Genomic DNA, 14,456 nt, shown 5'->3' on the forward strand with positions numbered 1-14,456 from the left:
GAGCCGCGCGAATAGCGCGAGCCCGATGCAGCGATCGTTTACAAGTGTGGAGTCCTGTGAAGGAGCTCCGGATGGAAAGTTTTGTTTTGTGTTTACCTCATGGTTAAAGTTGTTGCATGTCCGCCGGTTCCTGCCTCAAAATTAGCGAGTTTGAGCCACTTGTACATTCATAAAGTGTTCAGGAAAAGCAAAACAGCAGCGAAGAAACTCGACACAGAGGAGCACTAACACCTCACTGCCAACTAGCGTTTTGGAAGTGTTAACACAGACCAACAGAGAGCGTGCAGAAGTATAAATGCACAGCTACATGCGTTACATGTGCCGTGGGTCACGCTGGTCACTGGAATCTTATATTTTTTTTTATCAAGGGATATATTTGTGCAAAAAATATCACACTAATTTTGAATTTTGATTTATTTAAATATTTTTGCTGACAAATAAGCAAACCCTTGTAGTTTAAAAAGATTAGTAGCAATGTATAAATACTGAAAATACTAATTATTTTTTTTATTTTAGGGCTGCAATGGGAATTGTAAGTCATTTAATATGTCATCAAATACTTATTAAAAATGTATGCAAAGCTATAGCCAAGGCAAGTTGATTTATATAGTACATGTCCGACACAATTGTAATTTAAAGTACTTTTCATAAACAGGAATGAAGGAAAATGTGTTAAAACAGGTTTTAAAAGAATGAAAAAGAAAAGAAAGTCATAGTGCGATCTGTCGGACGTAGCACAGTGCTCATTCAGTAAAGGCACAGCTAAACAGATGTGTTTTGTCTAGATTTGATTGTGCCTAATGTTGGAGCACATCTGATCATTTCTGGAAGCTGAATGCAGTTACGCAGGAGGCGTCGAAGCTGAATGCTGATTCACCCACTTTGACTGAACTCTTGGAATTTCTCATTTATTTGATTCTGAAGAACTGAGTAATCTGTTAGGTTTGTATTCAGTAAGCAGCAGTAATGTAGTGAAGTCGTAGGTCATTTAGGGATATATAGACAAGTATTAACACTTTAAATCTATTCCGAATGTAAGTGTAAAGACCTCAGGACAGGTGTGATGTGCTCTGATTTTCTGCTTCTGGTCAGAAAATGCCTTGCCAAAGGCAGGCATATATTCAGCAGAGTGAATATATGACACTTCCATTCTTATGGTGCTTAAAAAACCCCTTTGTCTTTGACCCACATCTTAACCCACAAATGTATAGGAAGAAGTGTATACATTCCTATTGAAGTATGACTTCTTTTGTAACATCAAGAAGCAATTTGTACAACAGTCATGCCAATTTAGCTTTGACCCAGTAGAAATGTGAATCTGCACTGTCCTGTACGAGGTTAAACTGAGTATTATAGACCTGAGACCTCAGTAGAGCATGAATCTCCCTACAGCAGGCCTACCTACAGAGAAGCAGAGGAGACCTTAAAATAGAAATTAGACCACAGCAGACAAAGGTAAAAGAGGAGGAAAGACTGCTTTAGAGATCGAGGAATGGGACGGATGACGGTTTGGAAAAAAAAGATCAGAGGTGCTGGATTAGCTGTCAGCTGGCCCTGCTTTTAATATGAGCTGAAGTTCTTGCTAATGGACATCTAGAGGACTTCATAGGAATTCAATGAGAAAGACATCAGTCCCTATGGTCACCAGTGCCAAGTGACAAGTTTTTGGCTGCCATTGAGCTGGTTTGATGGAAGGACGGCGGGAAGGTGTGTTTGGAATGATAAAGGTGGCGCTAGCAGCTTAAGAACCGCTCACTGAGATCTCAATTCACCTTTGTATTGTGCAGTCAATGTTGAACATAAATCGCAGAGTCAGAGGCATTGAAAGAAATGAGAAACTTCAGCACAGTTCTTTTGGTTGCTATGAGTTTCACTGCATCTGCCAGATTTTTCAATATTACACTAGGATCACACTCTTTTCTCAAACTTTTCTTTTCGACTTGACTTGAACACACAATACTAATAATAGTTACCTTTTCATTTTTTGAAAATATTACTTTTTTCTGCATTTTATCTAGTTATTTGTCAGATTAAAGGTATTTGTCAGATTATATTTGTTTTTTTATTAATTTTTGTGAAATATCATTTTAATGCACATGATGTTTTTGACGAGAAAAAGTAGAATAAAATGCTTTGTTAGTTAAATAATAAAATAAATAAAAATAGTAATAATAATGTTTTTTGTTTACAAATAGCGGGCGACTCAGTGGCACAGTAGGTAGTGCTGTCACCTCACAGCAAGAAGTACACTAGGTCGCTGATTCGAACCTCGGCTCAGTTGGCGTTTTTGTGTGGCGTTTGCGTGGCATGGTACAGATGAATTGGGTAGGCTAAATTGTCCGTAGTGTATGAGTGTGTGTGTGAATGTTTCCCAGAGATGGGTTGCAGCTAGAAGGGCATCCGCTGCGTAAAAACATCCGCTGGATAAGTTGGCGGTTCATTTCGTTGTGGTGACCCTGGATTAATAAAGGGACTAAGCCGACAAGAAAATGAATGAATGGTTACAAATAGCAGCTGAAATCTATAAATATAATGTTTATTTTGCTAGAGCACATTGCTGTTATTTAGGCAACGCAGGAAAATCCATGAATAAAAACTGAGCTGCAGATTTCAATTCCTGTGGTGAGTGTTGAATTCATAGAATTCCAAAAGACACTACGTCTAAACATGGCCTTATTTAGTAGTTTTGTTTAGCTATCATTAATTACGTTTAAATTAAATTACAGCATACTACAGTACAGGCTGCATTGGAAATACACGCTTTAGCCTATTTTCTTGTGAAGCTGCAAAAATGCACTTTAATATATGATTGAAATGTTTCTTTTTATAAAAGTGTCCACCTTTTTATTGGCTTACCAATGTCAAGCAAGACCCTGCAGATGTTTATTTTGTTGGTAGTTATTTTCTTAAATGTGTGTTGCGTGTCCTTAATTGGTTATTTTTATTTATTCATGTATTTTTGTGCGATGCCAAGGGTGCAGAAAGAAGGGGCGCTGAGGTGCAGCATTGTTTCCTGTTGTCAAAGCCAATTATACTAAGTTGCCCAGGAGCCTTTGCAAATTGTAACACTCCCTTGATGAAGAAATTTCTGTGTGAATTCTGCTACAAATGCAATAATAGGAGTTCTCACTGCCTGTTAGTGTCAACCTAAGTATTTACATAGCTCTGTGCACTATGCTCACACAAACAATCACACGTCATCACATATCTTAATGCTAGACTGAACCAGAGTAGAATTTATGCAAACACCAGGGGCCTCATGTACGAAGACTTGCGTGGAAATCATACTAAAACATTGCGTACGCACAAAGCTGTAAATGTGCGTACGCAGAAAAAAATTCAGATGTATGAAACACTGCGTACGCCGAATCTCACGCATATTCAAAAAATGTGCGTACGCCAGCCAAGAAGCTAGTTAGTGAATCCAAACGTGAGCAATTCTGAGCATGAAACCTGCCGTACGCAAAGTTTTTGTGCGTACGCAGCGTTGATACATGAGGCTCTCGGGTAAAAAGTGTTCCTCAGACTTGTATTTCTGTCTAGTGTCACATGCACTGTAATGCACAGGTGAGTCCTGCTGCGCTCTCATAGAGGGAAAATGAATACAAAACCTTCACTGCAGCAAATTATAAAAGCAACACTGACGACCCGTATCTCCAAACAATTCATGTTCATCCACTTGCAACACAACGTGGCGTCTCTCTGCCGTCTGAACCTTGTAACAGGTAACAACAGTCTTCAAAGCTATCATGCATATTAATGAAGTTGCACCGCATACACAATAGAGCGTGCTAATTGGTTTGAAGTCTTACTCATGAATAAATGCAGCACACTCAGAGACGTAATAAGGTACTCCCATGTACAAACGTCCAGTCTACACACTGGAATACATGTTAAGATCTCATGACCGTGACGCAGCTTCAAAAATTTGTTTCAAACTGGAAGTACGAATTTGCTCGAAATAACGCAAAGACAACCAGTTTTCACTTTTTAGTGAAATATATGTGTCCTAATAGTGTTTTTAGCAGTGTGGGACACATATACCGGGACACACCCAGCACAATACCTCTTTGAACTTTTACCTTCTGGTTGACGCTACAGAGCACTACGCACCAGAACAGCCTGACACAGAAACTGTGTCGGCAATCCATCTTATGAACACTTGATGATAATAATTGTGGAACCAACATCACTGCTTGCCCTACACTTTTATACACATATACACTTACTTAACAATACATTTTACATGCCAAATTGCACATAACAGCTGCACATATAACATTGTATATAGTAATATAGCTCTACATACACTTGTCTATTTGTATATTTGCATTCACTACTTACTGATTTATATATATATATATATATATATATATATATATTTATTTATTTATTTTTTATCTGTTTTTTTGACCGTAGAAGCTATGTCACAACAACAAATTCCTCGTATGTGCGAACATACTTGGCAATAAAGCTCTTTCTGATTCTGATTCTGATATATCACTGTCAACAGCTCAAAAAAATGTGTTTTGGTTTTTTGTGACCCTTTTATAGTTTTTTTTGTTTTTTTTTTTTTGCTTTTTTTACCTTTAATAGAAAAGGACAATGGAGATTACAGACAGTATAGTATTGAGAGCAGAGAGAGGGGAAGGGTCGGCAAAGGATCTTGAGCCGGGAATCGAACTCAGGTCACTGTATGCACCATGGTGCTATAAGTCGATGCACTTAATCACTAGGTTATTGACGCCAACAGTGTATATTATTTTAATAAATAACAAATATGATTGGAATAAAAATACTTTTTTACTATGATCTGTGTGTTCTGGTTATACACAGTGAGGTAAGCACTTTCTCACAACAAGCCTCACAGTGATCACATTATAGGGCAGTAGATAGAGTCTATATGCAGTCTTCTTTGTGCTTGTTTGCACTTCAGGTTTAGGAAACTTCCAATTAAAATAATTAAATATTCAATTAAAGTCAAAATAATTAGCTCTCCTGTAAAATGTAGGGTATTAAAAAAAATTTCGGGCACTGTTTAAGAAAGACAAGATTGTTTTGGCATTTTTTAAACATAATATCTTAGGAAACTCATTTCTTTTGTCTTTTCCATGATGACCATACATAATATTCATTCATTCATTTTTTTTTTCGGCTTAGTCCCTTTAGTAATCCAGGGTTGCTACAGTGGAATTAACCAGCAACTTATCCAGCATATGTTTTACACAGCTAAGCCCTTCCAGCTGCAACCAACCACTGGGAAAAGTATATCATATTTTTGTAGTTATTTTGCAAGTTACTAGTACACCGAAAAAAAGTGGTGCATGCAGAACTGTTGCAAACAAACTATTTGTGTTGAATTTAAACAAACAAATTAAGTTTAATAATGTTCAACCTAATTTGATTGTTTAAATTCAGCCCAAATAAATTGTTTACAACCACCTAACGTAAAAAAAAAATTGAGTAAATCCAAGGATTCATCTTTGAATAATTTTTTTCAGTGTATTCAGCCTAAAGTGCAAGGCTTAACTTGGTGAATTCGCATAACTAGGCACGTTGGATCAATTTTTGAATGTCATTGGATAATAGTAGTTTATTCTGTAGCAAACTGGGGAAAACATTCTTGATATTGATATTCACCTTCAAAAACTTGAAAAACTGCTCTTATAGCAAAACTAAAACTAACAAGACTTTCTGCAGAAGAAAAAATATAGATAATACTGTGAAAATGTCCTTGCTCTGTTAAACATAGCTTGGGAAATATTTTAGAAAGAATACAAATTTCACGGTTGGGCTAATAATACACTGCAAAAAATGCTTTTCTTGCTTAGATTTTTTGTCTTGTTTCTAGTTTAAATATCTAAAAATTCTAATATTAAGAAGCATTTTCTAGACAAGCAAAACATATTGTCTTGTTTTGAGAAATAATATGCCAATAATAAGTGAGTTTTTCCTTAAAACAAGCAAAATAATCTGCTAATATGTTAAGCAAATTAATCTTACGTCAAAAGAAAAAACAAGATTATTTTGCTTACCCCATTGGCAGGTTATTTTGCTTGTTTGCTGTTGTATGTCATAATATTGCTGAGGAAAAGACCTGCTTAGAGGTTGAGGGGTTTTCAGGCCTGCTGAAAGTCTGAAAGTAATTTATTATAACTGTGTGGAGAACAACACCACTTAATTCAAACCAGTTTACTGATTGTTTACAGTTCATCAGGACTTACTCCAATAACTCACGCAAAGCATCACGGGCCATAGGAAAAAAGCTGAATAAATACCTAAAATAAAGAGAGATATAGCATTGCACGCTCTGGGTAAACTGTGCCGTCCACCTTGAGAGAGGGGCCTGCGACTGCAGAGAGACTAAACTGCAGAGCAGCAATTTTTTTTTACCCTTGGATTGCCCTAATTATACAGTGCATTGATTTTACAATGCATCCATGGATTGATTAGCAATGCCTCTCTCTCTGCGCAGCCTCCACCTCCTACTGGAAGTCCTGTACATGCCGGCACTTTCTGATCCGCTGCCATTCCTCCCGGGAATGTGAAGCCTCTGCCTGCTTTCCTACTGACCTCTCCTTCTCTGGTTCCAGCTCGGACCCCTAAGAGTGTCCTCTCCACGGTGGCAAATGAGGTATAGAGAGAACGGGTGATAATAAAAAGGAGAGTGAAAATTGCTCTTTATCAAACTCCTCTCCTTTATGAAGAAGAAAGGAGCTAGGCAGACGAGTGCAGGGAGATCAATTGCTCTGGGTGGGGAAACAGGAGGCAAACGAGATGAAGAATGCATTTAAAAATCAATTACACAGTAAATATGACACAAGTCAGCCGTGACGGCCTCAGGGGAGGATAGGAAAATAAGGTTCTTGCCTGTACTCTGGTAAATTCGTTCTCAATGAATAAATTATTCTTTTGATGTGGAGGGCATTAAAAAGAAAATACGCACCGTGCCTGCATGTGTTAACACAATGTTATTCCCTGATGACACTGTGTGTTATTAATTTCCTCTATACATTTTTGCTTACAGTCCTTCTTAGAAAGGCTTTAGTGCAAGATATTACCCACGAGAGGGTCATACGCATGTTTATAAAGAAGGGTCCAAGCCCCCCATTGTATGGCTATGTGTCTACATCAGCTTTTTTCACCTACTGTATATTCTTTTATATATTGATTTTTATATTATTATTATTATTATTATTATTAACCCTAATATATTTTTTTCATGTTCTTTCCTGTTTATTTTGTGTTGTTTACTTTTTAAATGAAAAGTAAACACACAAAACTAAAATATATATTTTATTTGGTGGGAAATAATATAATCATTAACTGAAATACAAATATTAAACTTATTTTATTTCAGCTAGATTCCAAGAAAATATTTCTTATTTAAATTTTGTTTAATTTTAATTTTAAAGTTAAATAAAAAAACAAATATATATATATATATATATATATATATATATATATATATATATATATATATATATATATATATATATATATATACAGTTGAAGACAGAATTATTGGCCATCATTTCCCAAATTATTTTTAACAGAGCAGGGAAATGTTCACAGTATGTCTGATAATATTTTTTCTTCCGAAGAAAGTTTTATTTTTCTATTTTGGCTACAACAAAAGCAGCTTTTAATAAAAAATAAAAATAAAAAAAACATTTTAAGACCAAAATTATTACCTTCTTTAAGCTATTTTTGATAGCCTACAAAGCAAACCATCATTATACAATAACTTGCCTAATTAACCTGCCTAGTTAACCTAATTAAGTTAATCCTTTTAATAAATCTACAGTAAGCATAATTACAGCTATAGACACAAAAATACCTGTTTCTTGTAACCTATACTTATACTTCATTTTGCTTTTTGTGTGTATGTAGGCCTATGCATGTATGCATGTGAGTACATGATCCCTAACTTGCCATATGCAATCTGTCACCCTTTTCCCCCCGACCTGCAACACCACTGTATAAACTATATATATATATATATATATATATATATATATATATATATATATATATATATATATATATATATATATATATATATATATATATATATATATATATATATTTTTTTTTTTTAAGTTTGTAATGTTATTAATCTTGTAAATGGTTAATATGATGTTTAATAATGACTATATGAACAGCTTTATAACCTAACAGTTATTTCACCATTTTCAGATTTTAATAATGGAAAGGAATCCAGTTAAAAACTTACTTGAGAACATTTTTCTGTCTACTCACACCTCATATCAGCACGTGCTGTGTCATCAATTATTAAAATTGAACCTAAACGGAATGAATAGCTCTGCGCTCTTGGATATCTACGCAAGAGGCCATTTCGCCAGCAACAGCTTTGGGCTATCCTGTATTTTAAGCATTTATTTAGAGAGGAACCGCATACAAGGTAATGAAGGGCATCGATCCGGCCTGCTTTATTAACGGGACGGGCTTCTGAAGCGCTAATAGGACGCCACTTATTCTGTAGAGGTTTAATTAGCCTCGCGAGGAAAATGTGCTTACTGCGCGCACTGCCACTCGGCCGTCACCTCGCACCCGCACCCGCGCTCATTTCACGGGCCGCTGGGACTGAGAGACCTTCTTCATTCAACTGTAGCGTTCATTATAGAGACAGCAGCGAGTTTATCAGACAAACCTCACCCCCTGTCAATCCACTCGCCCGCGCACCGACGCTGATTCTTCGCCATCGACACAATCATGAAGTATCGCATGAAGTCACTGTTGTCACTTGCATACTGTGATGATATGATGAAGTGACACCTGAACAGCCTTCTTATTATCATCACGATCATATCATATCATATCATATCATATCATATCATATCATATCATATCATATCATATCATTCATTTATTTTCTTATCTTTTCGGCGTAGTCCCTTTTATTAATCTGGGGTCGCCCCAGCAGAATAGACTGCCAACTTATCCAGCACTTATATGTTTTTTTACGCAGCGAATGCCATTCCAGCTGCAACCAATCTCTGGGAAACATCCATACACTCATTCACACTCATACATATACGGACAATTTAGCCTACCCAATTCACCTGAACCGCATGTCTTTGGACTTTGGGGGAAACGGGAGCACCCGGAGGAAACCCACGTAAACACAGGGAGAACATGCAAACTTCACACAGAAACACCATCTGACCCAGCCGAGGCTCGAACCAGCGACCTTCATGCAGTGAGGCGATAGCACTATCTGCTGCGCCACTGCGTCACCTAAGCTTTGGTGTTTAAAATAATCAAATGGTGATACAAAACACGTTCTAATTTATTTACATTGATTTTTAAGAGCCTTTTAGTGTAATTACATAGGGAAAATATATTTTTTAAAGAGATGATGTTTGTCTAAAAGTGTGAATATGCAAAAAGGTTTGTTGGGTGGGGATAAAATAATACCAACATACTCTGTCATTTAGCCTCCCAAAACATAACAGAAGCCTATGGAAACTCCCTACACGCAGGACAGGCATCCGCTGCATAAAACATATGTCTTTGTTGGTTCATTCCAGTGTGGTGACCCAAAATAAATCAGGCACTATACAGAGGTTAGACACTGAAACACCTGGATTTAGACCACATTTCTGCTTTGAGTTTTTCTGTAGTTTCATGTTTCTTTGATAGTATCTGGATACAGACTTGCATGTGGAAGCTGAGCCACGCAGTCTCAGATATGCATTGTCAGATAGATTGCACTTAATGGAGCTAGTGACATCACTGTGAGAGGTTGGGTTAGGTGCACATATTAAAAGCATTGCATGCAGCTCAGCTTGCAGCTACACCCGGTCTGGCTAGCACCTGAACTTCCCTTCCCAGCAGACACATAATGGGCTCTATTCTGATGGTCCATGTGCAGAGCGCAAAACGCAGGGAAAGTATTTTTTTCTAATTTAAGTATGGGAAAATCCGCTTTGTGCCGTGGCGCATGGTCTAAAAGGGTTGAGTTTATTTTCTTAATGAGTTATAGGTGTGTTTTGAGAATAAACCAATTAGAGTCTCATCTCCCATTACCTGTAAGAGCCAGTTGCGTCGCGCCATTAGCGCATTTGCTATTAACATGACGTGAAGTAAGTCCATTTTCGCTTTTGCTCTCGTAGATAGGGAAACCTTCCCGCACAGACATCAATTAGCCTATAAATAATTAATTTAGTTTGTTAAGCACAAATATTTGTTTCAAAACTATTTCTAAATTCAGTTCTAATTACCAGCAAACGAATAAATGAACAATAATAACAAAGTGTGGACAAAAACCACAGTTATTTGAGTTATTTTCAAATACACCTGCTATGCCCCATATGGTCTAAAAGCTGACAGGTGGACAAATCTAAGCTTGTTTTTTAATAAAACAAATACAAATATGGATATTATAAATAATACTGCTAATAATAATAACATTATAAAAGAGCAAATTGAATGAACTGAAAAAGCCTCCCGAGATGAAGAAAGTATGAAGGCAGTGGTTTTTAAATTCATGTAGGCTAGAAATTAATATGCTTTGTAATATTTTAATATTTATATTTATATATCCTATATATATCCTTATTATATATGTCCTTAATATATTATATCTTTTTCATATGTATAGATATTTGCGTATTGCTCTACATCTTGTGTGTAGTGTGTAACCAAACGCACTTTGCGCCAGACAATAGACGGACTTTGTTCTGGTCTAAAAAACAGACTATTTACAGTTTCTCAAAATAGCAACGCACCAAAACACACCTGCTTTTTTAGACCAGAACGCCTATGGGCGCACATATGAGCGCAAATGCATTTGCTATTTAAACAGTGTAACGCAACACCTCAAAATGACCCTTACGCCAGCTGAAAGTAGCAAAAGACTATTGCGCCGCGCCTTGCGCCACATTGCGCCGGGTGTATGATAGGGCCCTATGTCATAAGACATTAATATTAGGTTAGATTTGGGTCACCAGCATCTAAGGACAATGTCATTTTTATTGTCCACTAACAACGTGAAATGACGATGATATTTTATTGATTTTAGGTTGTGTTGGAAAGTAGCCAAAATCCAACATCGAGCAATCCAACATCTTAAACCAATGTCATATTAATGTCAAATACTGACAGTTATTCGTCAGGTGTGGCAAGGAAAATCCAATGCCTAATAGACCTCATATTGGTAACGTCCACACAACGTCAAGCTGTTAGATCATTAGACATTGGTATTTTGGTTTTTTTAGGTTGAAAATTAACCACAATTCAACGTCTGTACGTGTCATGTTTACCAGCGAACAAACCACCAGATGTCGCTGGTAAACACTCACTCATGGAACTACAAATCAGCCAGTAAATGGACTACATATTCAGTCATGCTACACACACACACACACACCTGCTCCAAATCTCCATTGATTAGACTCCCACAGCTGATCCTGCTTCAAGACTGATTACACACAGTATTTAAGCAGCACACACACTCATTCACATTGCCTAGTCTTGTTTATCTGTAAGGTGACATTACAACGCGTTATCCTGGTCTTGTTTTCCCGTGTTTTGATCTTAGCCTTGTTTATCCAGTTCTCCTGTTTAGCCGCCTGTCTTCTGACCCCTCGCCTGTGTTTAACTACGATTCTGGACTGCCTGTATAGATCTGTTTGCACCTGTGTTGACCATTGCTTTCCTGACTATTCTGAATAAACCTGCATATTGGATCTTACCTTCTGTTGTTGGTGTCACTCCCCGCCGTTACAGAAAACTCGGCCACAATACATGGATCCAGCGGGTATCCAGATCATGCGCCTGCGTCAGGGAGCACGATCTATTGAGGAGTATGTCGAGGACTTTGTCGATCTGGCCCATCTCACGAAAATAAGTGGGGTATGCCTGATGATATTTTTTCTGAACCATTATACTCCATGATGCCTTTGAACAATCCCCACTGCACCATCAGGGAATACATTAATCTGGCACTTCAGATGAGTGGATCCTCCTTCACCGTTGACGAGGTGGAGGAAAATCCAAATAATCTTTTCGGGGGGGGCTAAAGGGAGCAAGACCTGCTGGCAACAGGGCTTGCGACCCATTTTCCACCCCGTCGTTACAGTACGACATTGGACACTGGCTTCTACCTTACATTGGGTTCTGCCGTCAACCTGATTTTCATTTCCAAACAAATCAACATCCCACAACGTTCAGAACTGAATTTAGAAATAGTTTTGAAACAAATCTTTGCGCTTAACAAACTAAATTAATTATTTATAGGCTAATGAATGTCTGTGTGTACAAGAAGTTTCCCTTTTAAAGGCAATGGGAGATGAGATTCTACATGGTTTATTCTCAAAACACACCTATAACTCATTAAGAAAATAAGCTCAACCCTTTTAGACCAAGCGCCACGGCGCAAAGCGGATTTTTCCGTCCTTAAAATAGTAAAAGTGGATTCCGACACGCCCTTATTGCTTTTGCGCCTTGCGCTTTGCACTTTGCGCATGGATCGTCAAAATAGGGCCCCTAGTTTATACACATTTTCAGACTATACAGACATATGCAAACATATCTGTGAAGGAACAGTTTTATTAATACTCTTCAGTGTCGCTTAAGAAATGTGGACACTGGAGCTTTCCCCGATCAAACACGGACATGCATTGATTATTTGATGACTTCTTCCAGGAAATGCCCAGTCCACTTATTTTTTACTCCTGTCAGACAGCGAACAAGATTGTACTGCTTTTGAAACCAAGTGATTTCTGAAAACATCAATAGTATTGTAGTGCAGTGGCTATGTGTCACATGTATGAGTGAATGATTCAGTTCTGTGATCCTCAGTGAAGTCAATGGCCTCTCAGTCACAAACTAACTAAATGCTGTTTACCATACTGAATTTAAAGAAACTAGTTAAAGCTCCTACTTTAAAATGATTGGCTTAAGTGTAAATGAAAAGCAAGTACTTTCCCAACTGGCAGGTGTTCAAGTTTAGCAGTGATTCAAACTGTAGGATGTGTATGTGTGTTTCTGTGTGTGCGCGTTTGAGAGACACTTAGTGCTTGTGTGATGTGTCTCTACAGACTCAGTTGTGCTTACTAAGGTGGTGCCCTAGAATAGATCAGGAGAGAGAGAAACACACACACACATACACACACACACACACACTAGCGGTCTGATAAAGACCACAGAGATCTCTGACAAACTGCATACGTAGTGCCTTTCCTCTCTGTCCAGATCGTGTTTCCCTCTAGACACTCTTCAGCTGCCTTTGGATGTGGTTCACTCATAAGCTATCAGCTTCAAAATTGTGTCTATTTTTACACAGATTTGTGGTTTTGTGTTGTTTTTTATATCTAGGTTGAATAAAAGAAAGGCAAATGAGGAAAATGTTGTGCTTTTTCTTTCAATTTAGAGAAGATACCTTGGGATATTAGCGTATAATTTTATTTGGAAGTCCACTGAATTATTAAAAAATAATAAACATCCAAGGTGGTAATCTGTACTGAAGATCTGGTGCATTTTTTTAAGTAATTATATGTAGTACTAGTTCTTACACATCTCATCCAAAAACTTTTACTCTGGCTGCAACATTTATTATTCACTTTAAGTGTAACGGAGAAGGTCTAAACATATATCTAAACATATATTTTGTATTCATGCAATGTAAAAGATTTTTTCAGATTAGAATAGTTGTTTAGACTTTAAATATGTTGTTTGTTTATAAGAATAGTGGCTTAAATATTGATTTAAAAATGTTTTAAAATCCCCCAAAAAATCTAAACTAACCATATGATTTTGTTAACTCACGTTGCTGGTTTTGTGGTGAACAATAAATCTGTGCATGCATGTCATGAAGAAAAAAAAATGGCTTGCCTTTGTAGCCTTCAATTGAACTCTGAAAATGCACTTGCGCTTTTTATTTTTTCAGTTAAATTGTCAGATTACGTATATCTTAGGAATTGGGTGTGGCTAACATACGTAACCACGCCCCTCCAGCTTTCAGTTTTGACAACAAAGAGAAAAACTCATCGAAAATGTACCGAAGTAAAAGTGGAAGTAGGAGAAAAAGCAATACTCCAGTAGAGTACAGATACAGCCTTTTAGTATTTTAGTAGAGTAGTGAAGAAGTTCTACTTCCTTACTATCCATCTCTGGTCATTTCCATATTCCATTCCATTTGGTGTAAATAGTTTAATTTTTTTTATCATATTTTGATTATCTAAATACTTGCAGTTCATTCATTCTAGAATGTGTTTACTAAATAAACAAATAAATAAATAAATAAATAAATAAATAAATAAATAAATAAACAAATAAATAAATATTCATCATGAAAAAAATCCTTAGTAAAACTATTAGACAAAACACTTAAACTACATATTCTGTTTAAACTTAAGCATTCCACGAGTCTCAATTTTGCATGTTAAAGTGAAAAATTTGCATGCTAATTTTGCACTTTTACATTCACT

The 14,456-nt window shown here is 36.8% G+C and overlaps 1 protein-coding gene across 1 annotated transcript in view; it reads left to right on the forward strand.

Moving 5' to 3' along the window:
* Positions 1 to 14,456, forward strand: part of si:dkeyp-73a2.2 — a 154,758-nt gene that overhangs the window by 124,941 nt on the left and 15,361 nt on the right. The window contains exon 2 of the transcript XR_015523154.1: positions 6,476 to 6,634. The gene's annotated coding sequence lies outside the window, so the exon portion shown is untranslated. The remainder of the gene's footprint in view (positions 1 to 6,475; positions 6,635 to 14,456) is intronic.

The sequence above is a fragment of the Danio rerio genome, chromosome 23 (genome assembly GCF_052040795.2).
Source record: "Danio rerio strain M-AB ecotype USA chromosome 23, GRCz13ab, whole genome shotgun sequence".
Classification (NCBI taxonomy): Eukaryota; Metazoa; Chordata; class Actinopteri; order Cypriniformes; family Danionidae; genus Danio; species Danio rerio.